The sequence below is a fragment of the Zea mays genome, chromosome 4, assembly GCF_902167145.1.
Source record: "Zea mays cultivar B73 chromosome 4, Zm-B73-REFERENCE-NAM-5.0, whole genome shotgun sequence".
Taxonomy (NCBI): domain Eukaryota; kingdom Viridiplantae; phylum Streptophyta; class Magnoliopsida; order Poales; family Poaceae; genus Zea; species Zea mays.
Window position 1 is genome coordinate 164108999 of NC_050099.1, and position 22206 is coordinate 164131204.

The 22206-nt window shown below is 43.8% G+C and overlaps 1 pseudogene; it reads left to right on the top strand.

The window, feature by feature from the left end:
- Nucleotides 1–4762: 4762 nt before the first annotated feature.
- LOC109945849 (uncharacterized) overlaps nt 4763–22206 on the top strand; it is a 38883-nt pseudogene continuing 21439 nt past the window's right edge.

Consider the following 22206-nt stretch of genomic DNA (forward strand, 5'->3'; position numbering starts at 1 on the left):
TGAAACAGGCACGCACACAGTTGAACAAACGTGCATGGGGGCGGCACATGTACAAGAGGGGAATAAGAAGCATCGCCCTACATACCATGTGCCCCCTAATTAAGCGTGGCACGCATACTATAATCCAACATGCAGGTAGTACAATTAATTAAGAGTACTATACTAGCTAGTACTTGTTTATATAATAGGAGTATTAATGTAGCTGACACTGACTGTTTACTTGTTTAGCTATTAGACTATATATGTTAAGCGCACCGTGTGTGTCGACTGTCGATCTGTTACTTGCTGCATGCATGTGCTGGACTAGCTACTACTTGTTCCTCTGCAGGCATCCCGGCTTAGAGAGACAGTACAGTGAGCTTTACGGTTCACTGGTTGCTCGCTTCTGAAGTAATTTGTTTTCCTACACGGCTACACGTACACGTGTACGTGACACAGAGCGATCTGATCTCTGGATCGCATATCGTCCATGTGTAACGAACTGATATTTGTGTAAGGGTTTTTTTTATAAAGGTTATTGAGGTGGTGGTGGAAAGGTTTAAGTGTTAAATGTGATCTACGGTTGGATCACGATCTAATGGATCAGATAATTTGCTTACACTCTTGTACAGAAAGACTGTTTGCATATCAGTCGTTGCCTTTGTGCAAATGATGACATAAGCCATGCCGTCGTGGCTGTCTGCAGAATGTGTCATCAGGCTTAGCTTAATTATTCCAAATGCTCATACCATGTGCGAGAGCGAGACTATCCTCATTGACGAAATAGATATATCGAATGAAGCAAAGAAGAAGAAGCAGCAGCCTTCCTCGGTTTTAATTTGATCACACATGCATGCATCTATTCTGCACCTTTGTTATTTTATTTCCTTGCATTAATTGTTGGGGAATCGAAGAATGGAATTCATATCTAGAGAAAGCAGTGTGTCTGTCTGTGCATGATATTCCGCCCACTAATAGCTAGCTACTCCATCCGTTCATAAATATATAACGCCATGCATTGACTTTTTTTTAGAAAACTTTCACTACTCGTCTTATTCAAAAAAAAAAAAATAATGAGTTACATTTATTTTTTGTGATTTATTTTATCACTTAAGTTAGTTTGTGTTTGACTTAAAATTTTTCAATTTTCAATAAGACGAGTGGTTAAAGTTTTCGAAAAACGTCAATAATATCATATATTTGTGAACGGAGGTAGTACTATTTTGTGCATATGTGTATCCTGACAAGCCATATCGCACTTTTCCTCAGCCACTGGTTATCTTAGATTAGCTACGGATCAGTCCAAATATACTTCCGTAATCGCCAAATTAATCAGTTATGTCCACCAAGGTATCAATTGTTGGTGTGCTTTCCCCTCTCTAATCAGTTGTTTTGTTACATATGCTCATAAAAATAATTTTGAAGTATACTTTTATGAAACTGTGTTTCAAAACAAAAAACAAAAAAATCTGAGCTCAAGATACACAAAATAATTAACAGTATGCAACTAAAGTTTGGAATAATATTAACTTGTGATACCTTGAAAACCCCACTTATTTAGAACTCTGACGAGGGAGTAATTTATGTACCACCATATCCCCTGGTGCACATATATTTTGACCTCTTCAAATCTAGCAATTTGTTCTTGATTAGTAAGCTACGTAGGTAGCTACTAGCTAACATATATATAGGAGTATTAGGCAAATCGTACTCTAGTGTCAAGGATAACTGTATAGGAGTATCACACATTATACAGACTGAATAATTATATTATCTCTTGCCAGTACGTGAGTATAAAAAATAAACTAGTGACGCTAATGAGTAGGGTACATCACCTATATATCCTGTCCATACGCCAATGCCCTGTCCACGCTTACCTAAATCTGCCCGGGATGTTACGTTGCTCAGATCACGTGGACCGATCGATATTCCACTCGAAATGGCCGAAGGTGCTTGAAATTTAATATATATATATATACGGCTGGTTTTTCAGTCACTTGAGAAAAAAATAGGAAAACTACCCATGAAGTTCCATAAAACTTGCGTTGTGCGTGTGAAGCCCAATTAAACACTGATTTGTCTCTGCACATCGATCCTTGCATTGGTGTCATTTCAATCTGCTCGTGATTAAGGCACGCGTTAATCGAAGTGCCTTGCGATGAGACCAATATGGAGTACTACAGTACGTAGAGTAATCCAGTTTGGGGAGGCGTGTGTGTACATGTGAACCACGCAGTTGATTTTGATTAGGTTGCCGGGATGCTTTTAATTAGTACTACTCAGGAAGGAGACAGCGCAGCGGGGGGGGGGGGGGGGGGGGGGGGTCACCTTTGCTTCCACTGACAGGCATCTTCTCCCCTCGATTTCTGCTTCTCGAAGTGAGCTCCCGATCCTTAAAAATCGTTGACTTGGAGAAGGCCGGGAACAGGAGTCAAAATTTGGACCCCCAAGTCGGACTGGATGGATTTAAACTGGGCTCTTGAAGGCCTTTGGAGTTTCTGGCTCAAGATCAATAAGCCGTCGGCCCTAAACTAAGTTCAAAGCCCATGGACATGTATAAGCAAAAGGCCCAGTTTACCTGTCATGGTCTGATTTTCCTTCTTTTTAACTTAAAACTAGGCAGCCTACCCTGACCAACTTAAGGAAACCATGTACATTACATCCTAGTTCAGGTTAGAAGTTGTTTCAGGTGGGTAAATAATTTTTTATATATTTTTCACGATTTAGTAATTTAGAATGATTTACTATTTTGGGATATTTACATTATTTCTATTTTTCTAAGGCTAAGTATAGTTTTAGAATATTTTAGAGATACTTTTTGAAGCTATAACTATCTTTTTTTTTGGGATTGTTGTGTCCAAATTTACCGGTTTTTTCTCCTAACTGAGGATGAAACCATCTTAAACCCCAAATTTAACCGGAGTAAGCAGGCAATTTAAATGGATTTTGAGAGTTGGCAAGATATAAGATATGTGATTTTGAAATTTAAGAAGAAAAACTATAATGCCAAAAAGGATATAAAGGATTTTTTCATGGTAATATAGAGCTTGTTTGGTTGGGCTTCAAAATTTGCCCACCAAAATCATGGCAAGGCAAAAAAAAAAACTATTAGGCTTGACAAATGCCGTATCAGCCATCATGGGGCTTCACCTCCAACCAAATTAGTATCACATGTTGTCCTTTTGACTATTGCAGCACCAACAACTCAGAGGTCGTAGGGAGCTCCTCGTCGTATGGTTACACTTCTAAACCAACAATCAAGAAGCATATAGCTAAAAATCATGCATCACGGCCTGAATAAAGGAGATTTACATTATAGCGATTATAAAAGAAAAGATAAAGTATAAGTTACATCATTAAACAACTACATGTAACTAACTTGTGGTCTATGCACATAAAGGACCAAGATATCTAAGAGAGATGAATTAGCAGGGGCGGATCTAGGAGGGTTTATTGGGGTCAGTCGATCCTGATAAAATTTGTAAACCCTTTAGCAAAACACCGTTAAAGTTTTAAAAATATTAGATCATATAGTGAAATTCACCTCAATGACCCCAACAATATTTCTTGTTAGATTCGCCACTGTGAACTAGGCTTCTCTAAAAATTCTTGCATAAGTTATCTATAGTATACTTAAAGTACCAGTTTCAACGGTCGTCCTACGTCGTTTTTTTTTTGCAAAAAGGCCCTTCCACTTATTCCAAATCAAACAGTAGACACGTGTGAAGCGCTAGATTGCGATCACCAACGGCCTACACTGATCCCCAACTCCCTCTTTTCCCGCTGCCTCTCTCGCATCGCTACCGCCATTCTCGTGCACTTGAAGGAGAAGATAAGCCTTCGAGCACGCGCCCTCTTTCACACGTCTCGCACTGCGCCGCCGCTGCGCAATTATTTGTTTGCAGGTGCATGTGATCGCACATGGATATGTAACAACCCGCCCAATCCCTGGACCGGCGGTACTCACTCCTGGCAGCTCTCTAGGATCATATATTGTCCCCACAGACCAACACGAGTCTTTTGTGTGCACTTTGTCCTCACTCATGCGCACCCGAGAAAACTTCCCGGTCGGTCACCCATCCCAAATTGCTCAAAGCCAAGCACGCTTAACTTGGAGGTTCTTTTGAGACAGACATCCGAAAAAGAAGATGCACCTTGTTGGTATGGATACTCTATTAATTCTATTAAGCCTTGGGTCAGGACATCACCATCCTAGGGGCCAGGATATCACAATCCACCCCCCTTAGAAGACCGACGTCCTCGTCGGTCAACCCCAATTCAGGAACCTCCCCTCTTAGCCACGTCTGTGTGTCTAGTGTCGTCATATGTCATGCCATGTGACCACTCCGGGCCCACATGCGCCATGCGCCATATACCCGAACCCCTAGCCCACACACGGCCATGAAACCGCGAGGGTCGGCTCTGATACCATTTGTAACAACCCGTCCAATCCCTGGACCGGTGGTACTCACTCCTGGCAGCTCTCTAGAATCATATATCGTTCCCATAGACCAACACAAGTCTTTTGTGCGCACTTTGTCCTCACTCATGCGCACCCGAAAAAACTTCCCGGTCGGTCACCCATCCCAAATTGCTCCAAGCCAAGCACACTTAACTTGGAGGTTCTTTTGAGACAGGCATCCGAAAAAGAAGATGCACTTTGTTGGTATGGATACTCTATTAATTCTATTAAGCCTTGGGTTAGGACATCACCATCCTAGGGGCCAGGATATCACAGGATACAGGCTCCAACACTCTCTGTTTCGACCTCCGGGGGGCGTGGATGAGAGTGCAGACAATATCATCCCACTCTCATGACGACGACGACCTCTCGTGTCATGGCTCGGTCTACGGACTCTCGCTGGCCAAGGTGGAGACGCCGCTGGGCAAGCCGCTATAGACCATGAACCTGGACGACTTCCTGTGAACCATACTCCCAGGTGCGGTGGGCCCGCCCGGTGGCCAAGAAGACGGTGGACGAGGTATGTCACGAGTCGTGACATCCAGAGCGCTGGTGGTGGCGGTCGCCAGCCCTCCATGGCGAGATGATGCTCAAAGACTTCCTCTCCCGCGCCTAGAGATGTCAATGGGGAATTCCCCACCGGGTTATAGCATCTCATACCCATCCCCATCATGTTTGATCCATCCCCATACCCATCATGGGTACAAAACTCATCTCATACCCATCCCCATTCGGGTTTTGGGTCCCCAAGGGGTCCCCAGCCCCATTTAAGGGATAACTAGGTACTAACATGTAGCACAAATTATCTAGATTTCAGACATCACTACATCGGCATGCACTCATCCATGAACCATGATCCATTCATCCATCCATCAGAAAAAATAAGTACTTCCGGACCGATAGAAGAAATGGAGAAATGGAGTTTGCTCACCTTCCTTGGTCACCATCTGAGTTCGTTGGCGCTTGAGAATCCATGGTCGTCACCATCGTCTGGGCAGGGCGTAGCATATGGCTGGTTATTTTAGGGTTTTGTTTTTTGCTAGTCTGCTAGTTGCCTTGTCGTGTTGCCTTGTTGGGCTAGGACCTAGGGCCTGGTGCGCTACCATGCTGGGCTTGGTGGCCGGCTCGACCTCAACTCATTCATACAAACACGACAGGTGTACACGTATGAAATACCCATGGGTAATCGTGTTCGGATTATTGCTTCCCAAACCCATACCCGTTTATCCAATGGGTGGAGATTTTGTCCCATATCCATACCTATGGGGACAATTTTCATCCCATACCCGTACCCTAATAGGGGAATTCCCCATGGGTTGGCGGGTATCGGGTCCCCATTGACATCTCTACCCGCGCCGGTGCCGCCGTTGATGCACTCCGCATTGGATGCACTAGTACCCACCGTAGCCGTCGCAGTACGCGTTGTCGCTCCTCGGCCCAGATGTGGATGCCGTGTACCACATCGACTGAGCCGACGTTTTCCTCTCGTACTTGCACTCGCAAGCGGTCGGCCAGAAGCGTCGCGCCGCGCGTGGGGATGGCATTGTGGAGAGGATGATGGAGTGGCGACAGAAGCGAATGATCAAGAACTGCGAGGCCGTCGCGAGGTCATGGGCCAGGAAGCAGGTGGGGTTCCATTCCACTTCCACGAGTCCAGTCCCTGCCTCCCTGGTCCCTGCACGACATTTTTAAGCTCCATCTCCATGTATTTTCTTCCCCAGGCGTATACCAACGAGCTAGAGAACAAGATCGTCCTGCTGGAGGAAAAGAACGAGCATCTCAGGAAGTTGAAGTTAAGGATCAGAAAACTCATGTGGTCCCTCCCTTGTCTGTGCCTCCATGTTTCAATTCAATAGTTTGTTTTGAGCTTCAGCAGCACTAGAGTTATCGTTCTTGGTGGATTCACTGATTTAGGCAAACCTCCCCTCTCTTTCTGTCTGTAGAAACAAATGCCGTATGAAGACATTTAAGTTGTCACAACATTCCAAATTTCAGTCTGGCGAGAGAAAAAAGATGGAGCACAATGAAGAGCATATGCATTCCTTAGACAACTTAATCCATCGACTGTTCCACCTCCAAGAGTTTGTGTGCATTGAGCTGACCATGTGCTTGGTTTGGGTGTGGTGTAGATGCTGAAACCACTAGAGCTGCCAACAGAGCAGCTCGAGCGGCGGCCATTGCCACGACCGGATAGGATGAAGCCACCACCGGTGCCGCTGCTGCAGCACCTCCATCTAACGAATTCTGCCAGTTTCTGATGACGAGACCATGAGGTCTAATCAATGGGGTCTCTGGACTTTGAGATGTGAATCAATAAAATCCTGCTCTGGTCTGCTCTTCTCTATGGTCTGTGGATTGGTGTTGTTGCAGTGGAAGGTACTGTTGCCACGCAATCCGTTCCATGCCCGTAACCCTACACTTGTGTGCTGCTATGATGGGGAGATAGATCATCGTCATCTGCTCTAGGCGGAGGAGACAATAGGGCAAGGTAGGGTGGTCGCCATACCTTGCTCTATCACGTGTCGTTACCAGAATTACTCCCTGACACAAGCAAATCAATAGTCATGGGCGTTGGAATCAAGTTCGCTTTAGCCCTGGACGCAAGAAATAATGGACACAAGAAAGAAAATGAGCATCTCAAACTCTCAAAGTATCAACGAATCGTTCGTTACCTAGGCTATATTCTTGTTCGATATTGAGTCTATTACTTTGGGCTGGCAGAATAGGAGAACAGAAACTGAATCTCGCCAAAACACATACGTGTTGATGGTCTGGCACAAAAGCTCGACCTCCTCCCAAGTCCCAACAACAGGCATCTTTTACGTGAGATGCACAAAGTGCTGATATATCTTTCCGATTTGTTTCCAAAAAACGAATGATAAAGTTGGTGGTGTGTGCACTAACATTTTGTAAGCAGCCAAAAGGTAATCTTGGCGATTCAGTTTACCGAGAAAAAATAACGGAGGTTGCCGATAAATGAGTTTATTGGATTTATCTGAAAAAACATATCAATTTAGTGTTTTATTTTGGATTTTTTTGAAAAAAGAACTCAGTTTGCATATTATAATACATCTCTACTATATTAAAGCATCGGTTTTAACGGTCGTCCCGCGTCATATTTTTACAAATAATCCCTCACATATATTTCAAATTAACCCGCTGCACGATTGTCCCCTCTGCGCAGACAACATCCACGTGCACGGGCCCGCTAGGCCCAACGCCCATGGGCCGCCGCTCTGGCCCAGGCACGCCGGCATGCTGACCGTGCCAGCCCGGCCAGTTAGCCCGTCGGCCCATTTGGTTAAATCAGCATAATATGTTAAAAAGCGGTGCAGCAGGTGGGGTTTAAACCCACGCCCTGATGGAAGAAAGGTAGAAGATGCTGGGTGAAACTGTCTAACCAGTAGAACATCATGCTCAGGCTCGGCATCGCCTGTCTACATGGCCTTTCCCTTGTCACGATGTCGACTCGGTATGCTTCTACCACTTCTATGTACCTGTCACCCATCCTTCTGTCATTGCAAAATTATTGTGTTGTTCCTCTGTTATTTTGGGTGTTAGTTTTTTGTTGTGCTAAGGATTGAACATAATTTGGGTGTGTTAGTACTTTATTTATTGTCTGCACGTGGTTTGTGTTCTTCTGATGATGGCTCATGGATCTTGCAAAATATGTGTTAGAATTTGGAGATCCATGCAGGCACTACCACAGGATGCTCGTCCCTTGTGTTCTTGACTCTTGCATGCATGAGGTCATTTCTGACACCACATTAGCGCAATGGACTCCATGGTGTTTGAGCATCAATGATTTGTCACGCTAACAGTAAAAGGAAAGGTTATTTGTTGATTTCAAACATTAGTAATTGCTATGAAATACCATAATTTGTATGGAACACATTCAGTTTTTATTGATAACTGATTTTAGCAACCACTCTTTATTTTGATCTATCTTTTCTATAAGTTTGAGTTCATGTGACTTATTTTAGAAACTTGAGCTCACAAACTTCCTTTTATTTGGTCTTTGTATGGTGGAATTATGTCATCCTATAATCTCTATTCGTTTAGTCAGTCGATGTGAATTCTCTTCTAATCACTCCTTTCATTGGCCATGTTGTACCAAGACATATTGAATAGAGTAAACAACAACATTAGTTAGTCAAATCAAAAAAAATTATGCGGAGAACGGAGACAATCAATAAAAAATCTTGAGTTTTTTTGGTGATAGTTTACGTGGGTATTGTTGTGAGCCATCGCAACGCACGAGTAACCGACTAGTTAAAGTCTATAAATGAGTTCACTTTACCTATCAGTGCCTAGAAGTGTTTGTGCTCATGATTTAAAGTTTTTTATCCTATGTTATAATCCTTTACTAGTATGACAATTATAATAACCTATATAAAGTGAACAATGACTGAACTTGTCATCTTGCTGGACTTGTAACACAACACTAGGAAAGCAGAGAAGAAAATAGCTCCATATGCTAGTAAATATCTACATTATTTTTTATACTTACCACAACCAATACAAGAATATAGTACACCACGCGCTTCGCCTCAGTAGATGTGTTGCACATCATTTTGTGCTACATTGATGAGTTGTTAAAATGTATTACTATACTAAATCATAAAAATGAGTAAGAACTTCCTGTACCTCCTTACATATTAATAATAGTAGTAATTAATCAGGAACAAATAAGTGGATTATTAATGAAGAATGAACAACTCGCCAAACCTTCATAGGTAACGAAATCACAAAATGCACTCTAGACCGTGTGGTAGCACATGGAGCAAACAAACAGTCAAGAATAAATCCAATACATGGAGCAAACAAGCAGTGCAAGAATTGTCGAGATACTCAGCCTGTAAAGCTCGATAGTGCAAACAAACAGTGCGCTGGGCAGAGATCTGGTAAACTTGAAGAGAGTAAGAGGCGTTGGGGGATTATCTCGTGTAACACCCTAAAATTCTATTTTGATATTTGAGAAAATTTTACTAAAGATTTACAATTTAAAAACGTCTTTCTAATAAGCTTATCAATTGAAGTATTTTCCCAAAACTAAATAAAAGATTAATATAAATTTTGGCTATGTATTTGAACTATTTTCTTAAACTAAATAATATGGTGAGATATTTTATATAAATCATACTTCATTTAATTATAAGTTTTGTGGCATGGACAAAGGAATCAATATAAATAAACATATAATTTATACTTGCATTGTCATGCTGAGCGTTCTGTTTGGTACTTCAAATATATGTTTGAAATTCAGAATCAAACATAGGATTGAAATGGGAAATGAAAATATGAAATAAAAATAGATAAAGGGAGAATAAGGAACCAAACTGGGCCTCACTTCTCGACCCACTCCCTCCTTCCCTTTTCTCGCCAGCCCATCGCGCCCTGCCTCTGGCTACGGGACCCACATGGCAGTGGGTTTAAGTGGAGTAAGCGCACGCAGTATTGGCTTGTATCACCGACCGGTGGGGGCCCCACTGTCTAGAATCGCCACCTTCTCCTTCCTCCCCAAACCCAGATGCTGACCCAAGTCGTGCGCATGGCGGGCTCCTGTGAATGACCGAGCACCTGCCGACTGTCGAGCACCACAAATGCTAGAGTATCACGTCTGTTAGGATTTGGCTGATCTCCTCTTGCGCTACACATCAGGGCCCACTGCTCAGACCCCCTGTGTTCTCCCTGCAACAGAACACTGTTCTCCGCGGTGCCGGTGCGGGCCGCCATGGGAAATCCTACTCGCGGATCCTGCAGAGTTTGTTGCGGGGAAAGCCAATTCCGCTGTGGATCTAGCGCTGCCTCAGCTCTATTTAGTCTAGGGTCCTTTTCTTTTTTTCCAAATCTCTCGTGTCGCCATACCAGTGGGGAAAGCTCCCTGTTGATCGGCATTCTGCGACGGCGTGGGTCTCATCGTCGGGCTAGTGGGGCGGTGCTCAGCCAGGGTTACGCGCTGGGCGTCTGGGAGGTTCTCCTCGCGTGTCCGTTGACGCGAGGACTGGGTTTCCTCACCCCGGGTAGAAGACCGAACAGGACGCCGCCATTGTTGAATCTTGTTGTACCGCATCGTCGGTCGGCCTCGCCTTCACCCCTGCTTGGTAAATCCTCTCCTAATCGGCTCGCTTCCGCTTCCGTTTTCATGCCGCTGTCGTCAGATTTGGGGTTCGGGGTCACCGGCGGGCCGAGCCGGTGTGCTCGCCGCCGCTGGGCACTCGGTGCCGCTTTGTTCGGCCACTGGGTGGAAGAAGAGTTCCTGGCCGTTGGATCTATCGGGGGTGTTGTGGATTGATCGTGACAAGGATCGATCCAGACCATTGATGTGTCAGCGCACTGATAAGATTAAGAGGGCGCGTACCCTTTCGCGCGTTGATCGTGACCGTAGACTGTCTGATCGACGATCCTCTGCGCGTATCGATTCATTAATGGGCTAGATCTAATCTAGGCCATTGAATCTTGATCGAGCGGCCAATAGTTATCCATACCCCTTCAGCCAAGCGAATATGCAAAAGAGACCCTCTGGTTTTCCAGATTCAACCCGCCATCCACACTCGGCGTAGAGTAATTACTAAAAGATCCTAGAATTAACAAAAATGACCCTGAGCTCTCTGGTATTTGCATCCGCAGTCCATAATTATCAAAAATTCATAAAATAAGTGTTAAAATACATAGAAACTTGTTTATTCCGTAACTTATTCATTTTAACTCCGATTTGATCCATTCAAATTACGTTAGCTTCATAAAAATATTGTCTACACAGTGGCAACATTAATTATATCATAGAACATATTGAGAGCACCTAGAGGGGGTGAATAGGTGATCCTGTAAAACTAAACACTAAATAGCCACAAACTTGATTATCAAGGTGTTAGTGAAATCAAGTGGCTAAGGAACGCGCTCGTGCGAACAAAGCAATCACAATAAGCAACACACGAGACACGCGATTTTTATCCGGTGGTTCAGCCAAGTAACACTTGCCTACCTCCACGTTGTGGCGTCCCAATGGACGAGGGTTGCACTCAACCCCTTTCAAGTGATCTGATGATCAACTTGAATACCACAGTCTTTTCCTTTAGAGTATTTTCCCCGTTTGCGAGGAATCTCCACAATTTGGAGTCTCTCGCCCTTACAATTGAAATCACAAAGAAAGCACATAGTAAGGTTGGGGAGAGCACCACACACAAGACTCAAATCCGTAGCACAACCACGCACACAAGTCACGACTTGAGCTCGAAACACAACACACAGAGTTCACAACTCAAATGGAGCTCAAATCACTAACACAGAGAATCAAATGCATGGAGTCGGAGTCTGGGAGTCTTAGAATGTTTCTTGAAAGCTTGGTATTCTCCTCCATGCGCCTAGGGGTCCCTTTTATAGCCCTAAGGCAGCTAGGAGCCGTTGGAGGCCAACTTGGAAGGCCAATCTTGCCTTCTGTCGAGTGGTGCACCGGACAGTCCGGTGCACCACTGGACAGTTACTGTAGCAGTCCGGTGCGCGATCTCCTTCCATATCTGGCGCATCCGACCGTTGGTCCTCAGGATCGGTTGGCGCATCGGACACTGTCCAGTGCACACCGGATAGTCCGGTGTGCCCAACCGACCGTTGGCACGGGCCACGTGTCGCGCGATGATCGCGCGACCGACTGTTGGCCGCGAGCGCCTTTGGCTCACCGGACAGTCCGGTGCATCACCGGATAGTCCAGTGAATTATAGTCGTACGCCTCTGTCGTTTTCCCGAGAGCAGTCGGTTCACCGTCAGCCACCCTAGCGCACCAGACACCGTCCGGTGCACCACCGGACAGTCCGATGTGCCTGGCCAGAGTTGGTGTTGGCTGAACTTTGCCAACTTTTCTCCAATTTAAATCTTCTTTTCTTGGCACTGTTTCTATCACTTAGATAACCATGTTAGTATATAAAACAATTCACCAAGTCTAGAAACATACCTTTGTCTCTGATTTGCACTTCTCACTTATTTAGCACATAAGAACTTAATCAAACGTGTTGGGCATTTAATCACCAAAACATTATATAAATGGCCCAAGGGCACATTTCCCTTTCAATCTCCCCCTTTTTGGTGATTCATGCCAACACATCAAAAAGCAGCAAAAAGAAGTGCAACATCAACGCAAATGAAGACCAAATTCTCTTTACTTAGGATTTGGCATATTTGGATCATTCTTTGCCACCACTTGGTTTGATTTTGCAAATCAAATTCATTTTCCTATCTCTCAGTTAAACACGGTTGTTTGGGCACATAGAGAGATATTCCAAGAGTAAAATTAATCGAGTGCCAAAAACTCCCCCTTTTCCCATAATCAAAATTCTCCCCCACAACAGACCAAATTTTGCAATAAGAGTATTTTGAGCAAATCACAAATTCTTACTCTATTATTTTCAAAAATTCACAAGTGGTTGGCTGATCCATTTTGCTTTGGTCTTAATTTCTCCCCCTTTGGCATTAAGCACCAAAACGGGATCATTTTTGGCCCTTTAACCCCATCGCTTCACCAAAAATGTCAATTAAGAGCAAAAAGGCAATGAGATTGCAGGTATGAACTTGGAAGTAAGTACACTAATACCGGAGTGCAGTGGAAGTCTTTTCATCGTCCAAGTTCACTTTTCCCTTTCAATGCACCTTTGAGGCTACATCAAGTGTACTCAAACAAATAGGTTAGTCTCAAAGTGTCAAGTTGTAGCACATCTCCCTCTTAATATGTGCATCATTTGCATATGGACTTGTGAGGTCCGAGGATCACTTGTACAATTTGAGCACCATAAATAAACAATAATGCACAAAGGAACATGATCAAGGCATAGAACACATGTATGCTATAGATCAATCCAAGTTACGCGAATCTAAGACATTTAGCTCACTACGCAACCCGCAAAACCTTTTCTCATCTAAAGGCTTAATGAAGATATCGACTAGCTGGTTCTCGGTGCAAATATGGTACACCTCGATATCTCCCTTTTGCTGGTGGTCTCTCAGGAAGTGATGCCGAATGTCTATGTGCTTAGTGCGGCTGTGTTCAACAGAATTTTCCGCCAAGCGGATTGCACTCTCATTGTCACATAGGAGTGGGACTTTGCTCAGATTGTAGCCAAAGTCTCGGAGGGTTTGCGTCATCCAAAGTAGTTGCGTGCAACACTGTCCTACGGCAACGTACTCGGCCTCAGCGGTGGATAGGGCAACGAAGGTTTGTTTCTTAGGACTCCAGGACACCAGGGACCTTCCTAGAAATTGGCACATCCCTGATGTACTCTTCCTATCAACCTTGCACCCGGCATAATCAGAGTCTGAATATCCAATCAAGTCAAAGGTAGACCCCTTTAGATACCAGATCCCAAAGCAAGGCGTAGCAACTAAATATCTAAGAATTCGCTTAACGGCCACAAGGTGACATTCCTTGGGGTCGGATTGATATCTAGCACACATGCATACACTAAGCATAATGTCCGGTCTACTAGCACATAAATAAAGTAATGAACCTATCATGGACCTGTATGCCTTTTGATCAACGGACTTACCTCCTTTGTTGAGATCAACGTGCATGTCAGTTCCCATCGGTGTCTTCGCGGGCTTGGCGTCCTTCATCCCAAACCTCTTGAGAAGATCCTGAGTGTACTTCGTTTGGGAGATGAAGGTACCGTCCTTGAGTTGCTTCATTGGAATCCAAGGAAGTAGGTCAACTCGCCCATCATCGACATCTCAAACTTTTGCGTCATTACCCTGCTAAACTCTTCACAAGACTTTTGGTTAGTAGAACCAAATATTATGTCATCGACATAAATTTGGCACACAAAGAGATCACCATCACAAGTCTTTATAAAAAGAGTGAGATCGGCTTTCCCAACCTTGAAAGCATTATCAATTAAGAAATCTCTAAGGCATTCATACCATGCTCTTGGGGCTTGCTTAAGTCCATAGAGCGCCTTAGATAGCTTATACGCGTGGTTGGGATACCTGTCGTCCTCAAAGCCAGGGGGTTGTTCCACGTATACCTCCTCCTTGATTGGCCCATTGAGGAAAGCGCTCTTCACGTCCATTTGGAACAGCCTAAAAGAATGGTGAGTGGCATAGGCTAACAAAATTCGAATTGACTCTAACCTAGCCACAGGAGCAAAGGTCTCCACGAAATCCAAACCTGCGACTTGGGCATAACCTTTTGCCACAAGTCGAGCCTTGTTTCTTGTCACCACTCCGTGCTCGTCTTGCTTATTGCGGAACACCCACTTAGTTCCCACAACGTTTTGCTTTGGACATGGCACCAGGCTCCAGACTTCGTTTCTCTTGAAGTTGTTGAGCTCTTCCTGCATGGCCAACACCCAATCCGGATCCTGCAAGGCCTCTTCTACCCTGAAAGGCTCAATAGAAGAGACAAACGAGTAATGCTCACAAAAATTAGCTAAGCATGAGCGAGTGATTACTCCCTTGTTGATGTCACCCAGAATTTGATCGACGGGGTGATGTCTTTGGATCGACGCTCGGACTTGAGTTGGAGGGACCCGTGGTGCTTCTTCCTCCATCACTTGATCTTCCTGTGCTCCCCCTTGATCCCACTCCTCTTCTTGAGGTACCTATCCATCATCTTGAGTTAGGGGATGCACCATTGTAGAGGAAGAAGGTTGATCTTGCTCCTGTTGTTCCTGTGGTCGCACATCACCTATCGCCATCGTGCGCACTGCGGCCATTGGAACTTCATCCTCATCTATGTCATTGAGATCAACTTGCTCTCTTGGAGAGCCATTAGTCTCGTCAAATACAACATCGCTAGAGACTTCAACTAATCCTGATGATTTGTTGAAGACCCTATACGCCTTTGTATTTGATTCATACCCTAGTAAAAACCCTTCTACTGCCTTGGGAGCAAATTTAGAATGTCTACCTTTCTTCACCAGAATGTAGCATTTGCTCCCAAATACACGAAAGTAAGAGACATTGGGTTTGTTACCAGTAAGGAGTTCGTAGGAGGTCTTCTTGAGGAGGCAATGCAGATAGAGCTGGTTTATGGCGTGGCAAGCTGTGTTCACAGCTTCTGACCAAAACCGCTCAGGTGTCTTGTACTCTCCAAGCATTGTTCTCGCCATGTCAATTAGCGTCCTGTTCTTCCTCTCTACCACACCATTTTGCTGTGGTGTGTAGGGAGCGGAGAACTCGTGCTTGATGCCTTCCTTCTCAAGAAACTCTTCAATTTGCAGATTCTTGAACTCGGACCCATTGTCGCTCCTTATCTTCTTCACCTTTAGCTCAAATTCATTTTGAGCCCTTCTTAGAAAGCGCTTTAAGGTCCCTTGGGTTTCTGATTTGTCCTACAAAAAGAACACCCAAGTGAAGCGGGAAAAGTCATCAACAATTACAAGACCATATTTACTTCCCCCGATGCTAAGGTAGGCAATGGGTCCAAAGAGGTCCATGTGAAGAAGCTCCAGTGGTCTTGATGTTGTCATCACATTCTTGCTGTGATGAGTACTTCCCACCTGTTTCCTTGCCTGACATGCTGCACTAGGCCTGTCTTTCTCAAAGCAGACATCAGTTAGTCCTAACACATGATCTCCCTTTAGAAGTTTATAAAGGTTCTTCATCCCAACATGTGCTAGAAAGCGATGCCAAAGCCAACCCATATTAGTCTTAGCCATTAAGCATGCATCTAGATTGGCATTCTCTTTCGAAAAATCTATTAAATAGAGTTTGTCATCTAATACACCCTTAAACGCTAATGAACCATCACTCCTTCTAAAGATAGATACATCTATATTTGTGAATAAACAATTATAGCCCAAGTTACATAATTGACTCACATACAATAAGTTGTACCCGAGCGATTCAACTAAAAACACATTGGAGATAGAATGCCCAGATGTAATGGCTATCTTTCCCAATCCTTTAACCTTGCCTTGGTTCCCATCTCCTTCTCCACCGTAAGAGGTAAACATCTTCTTCTCCTTGTTCTTGACGTAGGAATCCTTGTTCTTGACGTAGGAGGTAAACATCTTCTTCTCCCCCATCATGTGGTTTGTGCATCCGCTGTCGATTATCCAGCTAGAGCCCCCAGATGCATAAACCTGCAAGGCAATTTTAAGCTTGGGTTTTAGGTACCCAACTCTTGTTGGGTCCTGCAAGGTTAGTCACAATAATTTTTGGAACCCAAATACAAGTCTTGTCTCCCTTGCATCTGGATCCCAACTTCCTAGCAACCACTTTTTCATTCTTACATGAAAGTACAAAAGAGGTGTTGCAAGCATGAAAAATAGTAGTGGGTTCATTGCACATTCTCCTAGGCACATGAGGCACAACATGATTTCTCCTAGGCCTACTTCTACCATGAACAAAAGTGGAGCTAGAGGCAAACATAGCATGTGAATTATTATAAGCAGTATGAACACAACTCTTATTATAATGAGAATGACTAGCAATTTTCCTATCATAAATAAAGGCATGGTTCCTTTGAGGACTACTAGCATAAGGGCCTTCTCTTTCTCCTTGTTGAGAACGGGAATCCTTTGGCTTGTTAAGTTCTTAGTTTCCTTTAGAAAACCAAGTCCATCCTTAATTGAGGGGTGTATACCAATAGTGTAGGCATCCCTAGCAAATTTTAGTTTATCAAAATCTATTTTGCAAGTATTAAGTTGAGCATTAAGACTTGCCACCTCATCATTTAATTAAGTAATAGAAATAAGATGTTCATTACAGGCATCAACATCAAAGTCCTTACATCTATTACAAATACTAACATGCTCTACACATGAACTAGTTTTATTTACTTCCTCTAGCTTAGCATTTAATTCATTATTTAAACTCTTTAAACTAGAGATAGATTCATGGCAAGCAGATAACTCAGAAGATAGCATTTCATTTCTCTTAGTTTCTTGAAAGGGAAATAGGCTTAAACCTTTTCCTAAATGATTTTGGTGGTTGAATTGCCCAACACAAATAATTGGACTAACTAGTTTGCTCTAGATTATAAGTTCTACAGGTGCCAAAGGTTCAACACAAACCAATAAAAAGTCCAAGATAGGGTTCAAACAGAAAGGAGCAAAACCAACCGAAGGCTGCCCTGGTCTGGCGCACCGGACAGTGTCCGGTGCACCAGGGTGGATCAACTCGAACTCGCTACCTTCGGGTTTCTAGAAATGCCACTCCGCTATAATTCACCGGACTATCCGGTGTGGCACCGGACTGTCAGGTGTGCCAGCGTTGCAATGGCTATAGCGCAACGGTCGACTCCAACAAAAACCTGTAAAAGTGCTACAGTGCGTGGACATTGCGCATAGAGTCAGAGCACGCGCCAGAAGGCGCACCGGACTGTCCGGTGGCCCCATTGTCAGAGCTCGAACGGTCAAAACCTAACGGTTGGGTGACGTGGCTGGCGCACCGGACAGTGTCCGGTGGCGCACCGGACTGTCCGGTGCGCCCCCCAACCACCACACTTCAAGGCATCCAAGTTTTCAGCCATTGCATTCAATACAAGAGCTCTAGGCTTCACTCCAAGACACAAAATAAAAGATCAAATCCTCTCCAAGTCCCAATCTCATTCCAAAGACTTAGTGGCTTGTGAGGGAGAGACATTTGTGTTCATTTGAGTTCTTGTCGCCTGGATCGCTTTTCTTCTTCCTCCATTCTTATTCTGAAGCAACTTGTAATCAAGCAAGAGACACCAAGTTGTGGTGGTCCTTGTAAGCGGTCTAAGTGACCCGTTGATTAAGGAGAAAAGCTCACTCGGTCTAGGTGACCGTTTGAGAGAGGGAAAGGGTTGAAATAGACCCGGTCTTTGTGACCACCTCAACGGGGAGTAGGTTTGCAAGAACCGAACCTCGGTAAAATAAATCACCGTGTCATCCGCTTTCATTTTCTTGTGATTTGTTTTCGCCCTCTCTTTCAGACTCGCTTTTATTTCTAACGCTAACCCGACTTGTAGTTGTGCTTAAAGTTTGTAAATTTCAGATTTGCCTATTCACCCCCCTCTAGGCGACTTTCAATTAGTATCGGAGCCCGGTACTTCATTAGAGTCTAACCACTCGAAGTGAAGTCGGGAGCATCCGCCAAGAGGGAGATCGGGACCAGCGGCGACAAGTCCGCAAGCTCGAGGAGAACCCATTCGAGGGAGTCCGCCCACAAGCATAAGGAGGAATCCTCTTCCTCCATCAAGACACAATGGAGAGGTGACAAGAAGAAGAAGATGAAGAAGGTGGTCTACTACGAGACCGACTCTTCGTCACCCTCCACCTCCGGCTCCGAATCGACATCCGCCACTTCTAAGTGCCATGAGCATAAGAAGTATAGTAAGATGCCCCTTCGCTATCCTCGTATTTCAAAACACACTCCATTACTTTCTATCCCATTAGGCAAACCATCAGTTTTTGAAGGTGAAGATTATTCTATGTGGAGTGATAAAATGAGGCATCACCTAACCTCACTCCACAAAAGTATATGGGATATTGTTGAGTATGGAGCAGAGGTACCGAAGAAAGGGGACAAGGACTATGATCCGGAGGAGGTCAACCAAATCTGGCACTTCAACTCCCAAGCCACTACTATACTCCTTGCCTCTCTAAGTCGAGAGGAGTATAATAAGGTGCAAGGGTTGAAAAGTGCCAAAAAGATTTGGGATGTGCTCAAGACCGCCCATGAAGGAGATGAGGTGACCAAGATCACCAAGCAGGAAACGATCGAGGGGGAGCTCGGTCAATTTATGCTCAACCAAGGAGAGCCATGTACAACCGGCTCAAGACCTTGGTGAACCAAGTGCGCAACCTCGGGAGCACCAAATGGGATGACCATGAAATGGTCAAGGTTATTCTAAGATCACTCATTTTTCTTAACCCTACACAAGTTCAATTAATTCGTGGTGATCCTAGATACAAGCTAATGTCTCCTGAGGAGGTCATAGGAAAGTTTGTGAGCTTTGAATTGATGATCAAAGGCTCCAAACAAATCATCGAGCGAGGCGCCACCTCCACACCCGAGGTGCAACCCGTTGCCTTCAAAGCAACAGAGGAGAAGAAAGAAGAGTCTACATCAAGTAGGCTCCCCATCGACGCCTCCAAGCTCGACAACGAGGAAATGGCGCTAATCATCAAAAGCTTTCGCCAAATCCTCAAGCAAAGGAAAGGGAGAGACTACAAACCCCATTCCAAGAAGGTTTGCTACAAGTGTGGTAAGCCCGGTGACTTTATTGCTAAATGTCCATTATCAAGTGATAGTGACAGGGGCGACGACAAGAGAGGGAAGAAGAAGGAGAAAAAGAGATACTACGAGAAGAAGGGCGGCGATGCCCATGTTTGTTGAGAGTGGGATTCCGATGAGAGCTCCACTGACTCCTCCTCCGACGAGGACGCCGCCAACATCACCATCAACAAGGGTCTCCTCTTCCCCAACGTCGGCCACAAGTGCCTCATGGCAAAAGACGGCAAAAAGAAGGTAAAATCTAGAGCTTCCACTAAATATGCAACATCTAGTGATGAGGCTAGCTCTAGTGATGATGAGGATGATTTGCTTACACTTTTTTCCAACCTTAACATGCAACAAAAGGAGAAATTGAATGAATTGATTAGTGCTATTCATGAGAAGGATGAACTCTTGGATAGCCAAGAGGACTTCTTTATTAAAGAAAACAAGAAGCATGTAAAAGTTAAAAATGCTTATGCTCAGGAGATAGAAAAATGTGAAAAATTGACTAGTGAGCTTAGCATTTGCCATGATACTATCTCCAACCTTAGAAATGAGAATGTTAAATTAATTGCTAAGGTTGAGAAGTTAAATGTTTGTGATGATTCAATTGTTAATCTTAAGAATGATAATGATAGCTTAATTGCTAAGATTGACAAGTTGAACGAATCACTTTCTAGCCTTAAGATTGAGAATGATAATTTAATTGCTAAGGCTAAGGATTTAAATGTTTGCAATGATTCTATTTACAATTTTAGAAATGAGAAAGCCATGTTATATGCTAAGATTAATGAATTAAATGCTTGCAAACCCTTTACATCTACTGTTAGCCAGGTTTCCATTTGTACTAGATGTAGAGACATTAATGTTGATGCTATCCATGATCACCTAGCTTTAATTAAACAACAAAATGATCGCATAGCTCAACTTAGTGCTAAAATTAATGAGCATGACTTAGAAAATGAAAAATTTAAATTTGCTAGAAGTATGCTCTATAGTGGGAGACGCCCTGGCATTAATGATGGCATTGGCTTCCAACAGGGAGACAATGTCAAGCTTAATGCCCCTAAGAAATTGTCTAACTTTGTTAAGGGCAAAGCTCCCATAGTTCAGGATAACGAGGGCTATATTTTATATCCTGCTGGTTATCCCGAACACAAAATTAGGAGAATTCATTCTAGGAAGTCTCACTCTGGCTCTCATCATGCTTTTATGTATAAGAGTGAGGCATCTAGTTCTAGGCAATCCACTCATGTTAAATTGCCTAAAAAGAAAACTCCAATTGCATCAAATAAGCCTAGTGTTTCATTTAAGACTTTTGATGCTTCTTATGTGCTCACTAACAAATCAGGCAAAGTATTTGTCAAATATGTTGGGGGCAAACACAAGGGTTCAAAGACTTGTGTTTGGGTACCCAAGGTGCTTGTTTCTAATGTCAAAGGACTCAAGACCGTTTGGGTACCTAAGAACAAGGCCTAAACTTGTTTTGTAGGTTTATGCATCCAGGGGCTCAAGTTGGATAATTGATAGCGGGTGCACAAACCACATGACTGGGGAGAAAAGAATGTTCTCCTCCTACGAGGAAAACGATGATCCCCAAAGAGCTATCACATTCGGGGATGGAAATCAAGGTTTTGTCAAAGGACTTGGTAAAATTGCTATATCACCTGACCATTCTATTTCCAATGTTTTTCTTGTAGATTCTTTAGATTACAATTTGCTTTCTGTTTCTCAATTATGCAAAATGGGTTACAATTGTCTTTTTACGGATATAGGTGTTACTGTCTTTAGAAGAAGTGATGATTCAGTAGCATTTAAAGGAGTATTAGAGGGTCAGCTTTACTTAGTTGATTTTAATAGAGCTAAACTCGATACTTGCTTAATTGCTAAGACTAATATGGGTTGGCTCTGGCATCGCCGACTAGCCCACGTTGGGATGAAGAATCTCCACAAGCTTCTAAAGGGAGAACACATTTTGGGACTAACAAATGTTCATTTTGAGAAAGACATGGTTTGTAGCGCATGTCAAGCAGGGAAGCAAGTTGGTGTTCATCATCCACACAAGAACATCATGACGACTGACAGGCTGCTCGAGCTACTCCACATGGATCTATTTAGCCCGATAGCTTACATAAGCATCAGCGGGAGTAAGTATTGTTTAGTTATTGTGGATGATTATTTTCGCTTCACTTGGGTGTTCTTTTTGCAGGATAAATCTCAAACCCAAGAGACCTTAAAAGGATTCTTGAGACGGACTCAAAATGAGTTTGGCTTAAGGATCAAAAAGATTAGAAGCGACAATGGGACAGAGTTCAAGAACTCTCAAATAGAAGGCTTTCTTGAGGATGATGGCATCAAGCATGAGTTCTCTTCTCCCTACACACCACTACAAAATGATGTAGTGGAGAGGAAGAATAGAACTCTACTTGACATGGCGAGGACCATGCTTGATGAGTACAAGACTTCGGACCGGTTTTGGGTGGAAGCAATCAACACCGCTTGCTACGCCATCAACCGTATCTATCTTCACCGAATCCTCAAGAAGACATCCTATGAACTCCTCACCGGTAAAAAGCCCAATGTTTCATATTTTA